Here is a 6,000-nt window from a genome sequence, read left to right as displayed (position 1 = left end):
AGGTCCACCAACAGGACGTGGTACAGTGGCTACAGGTAGAGGTTTGGACATCCGTCGACAGGGTGTCTCTACTCAGCTAACTCCCCACCACAGCAGAAGTTTAAGTCCTAGTACTGTCTGACCCCACTATCTCCATCGACAACCAAGTGTCCCCTCTCTCGTCTGCCCTTTCTTGCGTCGGAACTCCCCTGGGACCACGACTACAGGCCCTCCAGTCTCTGACAAAAGGGGTCGGAGTACACGACGAAGGACAGTCTGTCCTTCAGAAATGAGTAAGTGTGGTTGCGTTGAGGCAAGTCGAGGGCACGATCTCGAAGTCCAAGTCTTGGCCAGAAGTTGCAAATCGAGGCCGAGAAAAGTGTTGGCGGTCCTCATTCGGAGGATGCCTGCCTCTTAAACAAAAACAGCTGTGCCCCTGGACGAGGCGGGGTCCCAAAAAACCCTGACTGCTCTTTTGTGGAAATAGTGTCTAGTTTTGTACGTTCATAGAAGTACACAGGTGTACAAATCGTGCATGTATTGTTCCTACCACAAATTTCACAAAAGGCTCCACAAAGATTCGTCCCCAGTAGACGCTATTGGTGAAATAAATCCCCAAATAGTTACTTTCACGTATATTGGCACACGTGTGATTTTACTGTGTTACTCTTACCGTGAAGTCGGATTCGACCCTTATCTTGGACAACTATAAAAGCAAAAGATGCAAATGTTTGTCCCTCCAAAGGGTAGTCTTCTCAGGATAAAGAGACACACAACTACACACACAAACACAGTCCACCAAACAAAATGGCTTGAGTCGGTTACGAACCGGAGTAACCTAGAGTTTCGGTCGAAGTCGTAAAACTCCTTAGGACAATCTACCCCGACGCCACAAAAACGAGAAAGTTGGATCACAAAAGGCGAAAAAACACAACAAAAAAAAGCACACACGAAAATTGAAACAGGCGAAAAAGAGAAAAACTAAACGTAAATTAACTGAAATAGACACAAAACACAACGGACAACCCTCCCAACTGATTCAAATAAACAGAAATGTGACACAACGCACACACAGCCACCAGCCTACTGAATAAACAAAAGAACAATTTGTAATAAATACACAAAAAACAAAATAAGTTACGACAAGCTAGTACAACACTGCCCACACTACACCTAATACCACAAATAACCCACACACACACACCACAACATAACACACAACACAGCAGTTATGATGCCGACTTAGGCTAGTCACACCCGGTTACCTAAAGAGAACCGACAAAAGAGAGGCGTAACAAACAACTACATTTACAAACAACACACACAAAGAATACACACTCAACTATAAAACAGATTACAACTACAATTTACCTCACGGACACACGAGCCAAAACCAACGGAATACACTAATAGCAACTAAACCTAAAAACAGTGGAGATGGTTGTGGACTTCAGGAAGAACGCAGCCCCACCCGCCCCCATCACTCTGTGTGACTCCCCAGTAACTGCTGTGGAGCCTGCCCGCCTCCAGAACCCTGAGGCGGGCAGGCCTCCCCACTGACACTTACCTCAGCCACAACGTAGTCTCTATATGCATTACATTAATGCACATAATATTCATACTGCTTACTGCACATATTTCTTGTTTCATATTTCATATCCTATCATTCATTCATAGCATTCTATTTCCATGTAAATTACTGCTTTATTTTATTGCTATTTAACTATATTTTATTACGGTGTCCTTAAAGATGTTTTGTTTTATATTAGATTTCTTGTTTTTTATATTTTATGTCTGCACCATGACATCAAGTCAAATTCCTCGTATGTGTGGACCTACCTGGCAATAAACCTGTTTCTGATTCTGATAGGAGTGCGGGCACACATATTTGCCCAGCACCCTTCAAATGAGTGAGAAGAGCAAAGTAGAAAACACAAATGGGAAAATAACCAAAACTGATTTAAAATGTTCCTATTGCTCATAGAAAGACCCTTTAAAAAATGATTAATACATTACATTTTGATTTCTCCCCAAATCTGTCAGGTCCTATCACCTACGGTTTTGGGACAGAAAAATTACTTAAGTTAAGTAAAAAACCCTCTGGTTTCTCTTACCAGTTTGTCATGCCTCACTTACAACACCACACATGTTGTATCTCCCCCAAAATGCAAGTGAGTACTATTATTTTAAAGTTTGGGTTAATAATGATTAATCAATAAGGATCCATCCTCCGTTAAGCGCTGGTCAGCCAGCAGTCAAAGTGATGAGGCAGAAGTCAGCGCCTTCAGTGGATGAAGAGGTCACCGCCATGCTAAGAGGGTCAGGATAGCTAATTAGACAGAATGAATGACGGGGACCTGAGGGGGCAAATGCAATTACCAACAGAATGAAAGGCATAAGTAGAGGAGATAAACCCACGAGATATCCGCTGGTGAAAGTATAAATGTTTAACTTTAAGTACCTGAAGCTAAAATCAAATATATTCAGCGTTTGGAGGGCAGAGCTTTGAGATAGCAGGAAGCTGGACACACAAACAGCTTCAGGCTCATCAGCACACAGCAAACACTCTAATCAGTGCTTGTGCACCGTAGTTAAAGATATACTGTAACGCCGCTCTGTCAGGGAATTTATAGACAATATGACATCTAAGATGACACTGTAATAATTTCCCCTGCTTGTGAAATTAAATGCAGGGCTAAAAAAGCTGCAGGGGTAACAAGTAGCCTAAATATATACACCCCTGTCTCAGCAGGTGCTGCCAGATGAGTTGGACTGAGCCTGCAGAATGTCAATTCAAGCACGTCGAACAAAGAGAAGCAGCCTGAATAATCATTACGGCCCGCTCAGCTATTTCCCAAAAAGGAAGCAATAAGCAGCAGAAGTGCCGGCGCTGCGTGTTTCAAGTTGCCCGTTTAATTGTTTGATCCAGGATAAAAGCCGCGCAGGAAACCCAGACGGCTGTCTGCTTGGCTTCTTTTCAAAGACCGTCACCGTTCGGGAACTACTGGGAGTCCCTTAATGTCTTAGCAGTAGGAGGATGTCGAGAGGAATCTCAATCTGCAGAAGGAAGACTGGGTTTGATACTTAACCATTTCTGAAGGCACAAAGGAAATAGGAGCAACAGGGCATACACCTATCTTCATAGATTCTGTTACGAATGTTTCAAAATGTCCTACACCCCTGAGTGTTCTACTAAGCTAAATCAAGACTTCTTCTAAGAATCTTGGTATTCTTTTTGGCCAACATTTTGCTTTGAACCTGATATTACTAAACTAATCTAGTCTTGTTTCATTTAGTCTTTTGTCTTCATCTTAAATTGATGGAAAACAGTAGATAGTCGTCAGTCTAACATCAACCCGATTAATTCCTCCCCCCCTCCCTACGTTTAAAAAATGTGCTAATTAAACTCAAGGACTTGCATTGCTTGGTCTTTTTAATAAATATACATTTAACGAAGTTGTTGAGCCCTATAGCTCTCCGCTTTACCGATCTTCCCACATGTTCTATGTTCATCGTTTACATTTGAAATCTAAAGGAAAACCGTGCCTTTGTGGTTTTAACTCCTAAACTTTGGAACAGCCTTCCTCTATTCCATCAGATCTGCTGATTCTCTGCTGAAAACCCATACACATTTAAAATACTAGTTATCTTTGTTTGTCTTATTTGTGTTCCTTTATTCTTGACATGTCATGCACAAGTAAGTAGCTATGTGTTTTTATGTAGGTAGGTACAGTATATGTGTACTTGTATTTGTGGTTTTTAATGTGATATGTGAAGCAATGAGAACCTATGTCTTAAAAAATAATTATAATTGATTACTTACGAGAAGCTTGTTGAGTTGGAGTAAAATAGTTAAATATGAAAGAGTATACACCTGACACAAAAATTCAGCAAAATTCCAGAACATGTTAAACGACAGCATCCAACTCAAATGCAACTTGAGTACATACCTAACAAACAAGGATACATGTAAAAGGCAACTAAACCAAAGATTTTGGTCAGGGTTCATAAAAAGGTGAAAACAAACTCTTGTGTTGCACATAAAAGTTAGATGTGATACATGCCTACCCTGACACCTTAACTGTCTGCCTTTCTCTGGCACTGTACATTAGCATACATTAGCATTAGATGTAAATCGCAATGTTGCTGGATCATCCAATATGGATGCAGTTCCTCTGACATAGGCTGATGAAAACCTATGAGTGAGAAGGTGTGTGCAGCAACAGAAAGCTATACAAAGTTTTACAGAATACTGAGTGAATTCTGGGCCTGGCTGCTCAGGTCTGATTTCTGAGTGAAGCAGCCCAACCGAGTGCCACTGGCACTTAAGACATACCGAATTGGAAAACAAGTTCAAAGGGATTGTGGAAGCTTTGGTCTTGACCCAAGAAAACCTTCGAGGGACAAAGCAACAATCTCCGAAAACAGCATGCTGTTCACGGAGATGGTATGTTTGCAGGAGGGTGCAGCAAGGTGAGAATAATAATTAAAATATTCCCAAGCAGAGATAGGTTGAAACTGGAAGAACTTATAGAGAGGAGCTTTGTTGTAGAGCTCTGTGTGCCACTGGGAGAAGGATTGAATGGCACATGAAAGGTGTACAGTACGCTGAGCTACTGTAGCAGCTGTTACTGGAAGGCTGTAAAAATGTCCCTTGGAATTTGTATTAAAATGAATTTGCAGGCTCATTCTTTTTGAATTGAGGGAGGATTTCAAAGCTAGACAAGGTATCTTGATATCAGTTGCACGTGCATAGCCTATTCATCATGCATCGTCACATGCAGTGACATGGAATAAACAAATGCTAGTGTGACATGAGGTCTTCTCCCTCCGTACCGCTGCACGGCACTGTGCCATGCGCCTCCGCGCATTTGTCACTAGGCTACTGGGCGCCGCCGGTAGTATAAATACAGGGGTGTGGCGTAGCTCGTGACTCAGCTGTCAAACTCCTTCGCTCGTGGCTGGAGCACGGCTTGGCCTAAATTAATTGTTTGGCGTGGCAGCCGTTTCGCAACATTTGCATCCGGACAGCGCATCTGACTGCCGGTGCGGTGCGGAGAAATTGCTCCGCTGAAGATTCCCCTGGGCGCAGTGTTGTTATCACCTGGTGAGTTGCCGTTGTCTGCCTCCCTTTATCACCTGACACTTGGCTCTTGGCTTATCTTATTATCTTTATTGCTGCAGCGGGATTTTGCCATGGCCTGTGCGCCTCTCTCCCCTGACGGCTCGGGTGCTGTGCTGTGGCTGAATACATTGGGTGCTATTAATTGTTAGGCCCACCTTCGGACAACTGGTCCTGCTGTTTTCGCTCTTTGCAGTGACTCACTGCTGGGATAAACTTGCCGTTGCTTTGCGAGCTCCGTGGCTGGTGACGTGCCCCCTCCCCCCCCCTTCTGGACTCTGAAGCGGTCCGGGTTCTCCGGGAACTCAACAACTCACTGTTTAATTTGAGAAACTGTTATTTTGGTTTTGTCGTTTTGTTAATTTAGTTGATATATTAGTGTTTTCCTTGTTTAACATTGACCATTGCGTACAGACTGTATTTGGATAAGTTAATTCATTTGGTTGTATTTGTTTGGTTATTTATTTAGTTGTTTATTTAAGTGTAGGCTAATACTGTGTGGAGGTTTTAACCGTCTTCCTCTTGTCAGACAGGTGCTGTGGGCCTGAGGCGGCAACCCCAGTCCCTGGTGGTGGTGTTCTTCACGAGTCCTATTGTTTGGTTTGCGGTGTCACGGGTGGTTTTGAGTTGGACCCTTCCCCCTTTTTATTTATTGCCGCCTGGTAAGCCCCAGCCCTGTCTTGTACCTCCTATGCCCCAGTATGAACTTTTAGCTGATTGTATTATGTGTATCTGGTGTTTTTAGAATAGTTAATTGATTTTTATAAAGTAATTGTGTATAACTGAAACTGTCTCTGGCCCGTTATGTAAAACGCACCTGTGTTCCTTGTGGGTTAAATCTTTATAATTAATAGTTAGTTCCTAGGGGTGAGACTCCCTTAGGTGGCGTTGTTGGCAAC

General features: G+C 42.9%; 1 long non-coding RNA gene across 1 annotated transcript; it reads left to right on the top strand.

Moving 5' to 3' along the window:
- The first annotated feature begins 4,910 nt into the window (after positions 1-4,910).
- LOC104967049 (uncharacterized) lies at positions 4,911-5,869 on the top strand. The gene is made up of 2 exons (XR_800721.1): positions 4,911-5,086; positions 5,164-5,869. It is a non-coding gene; the product is annotated as an uncharacterized lncRNA (long non-coding RNA).
- Positions 5,870-6,000: the final 131 nt, after the last annotated feature.

This window comes from Notothenia coriiceps, unplaced genomic scaffold (assembly GCF_000735185.1).
Source record: "Notothenia coriiceps isolate Sejong01 unplaced genomic scaffold, NC01 NC01_scaffold00037250, whole genome shotgun sequence".
In the NCBI taxonomy this organism is placed as follows: Eukaryota; Metazoa; Chordata; class Actinopteri; order Perciformes; family Nototheniidae; genus Notothenia; species Notothenia coriiceps.
The sequence above is the reverse complement of the archived record's forward strand: the minus strand, read 5'-3'. Positions and strand labels throughout refer to the sequence as shown.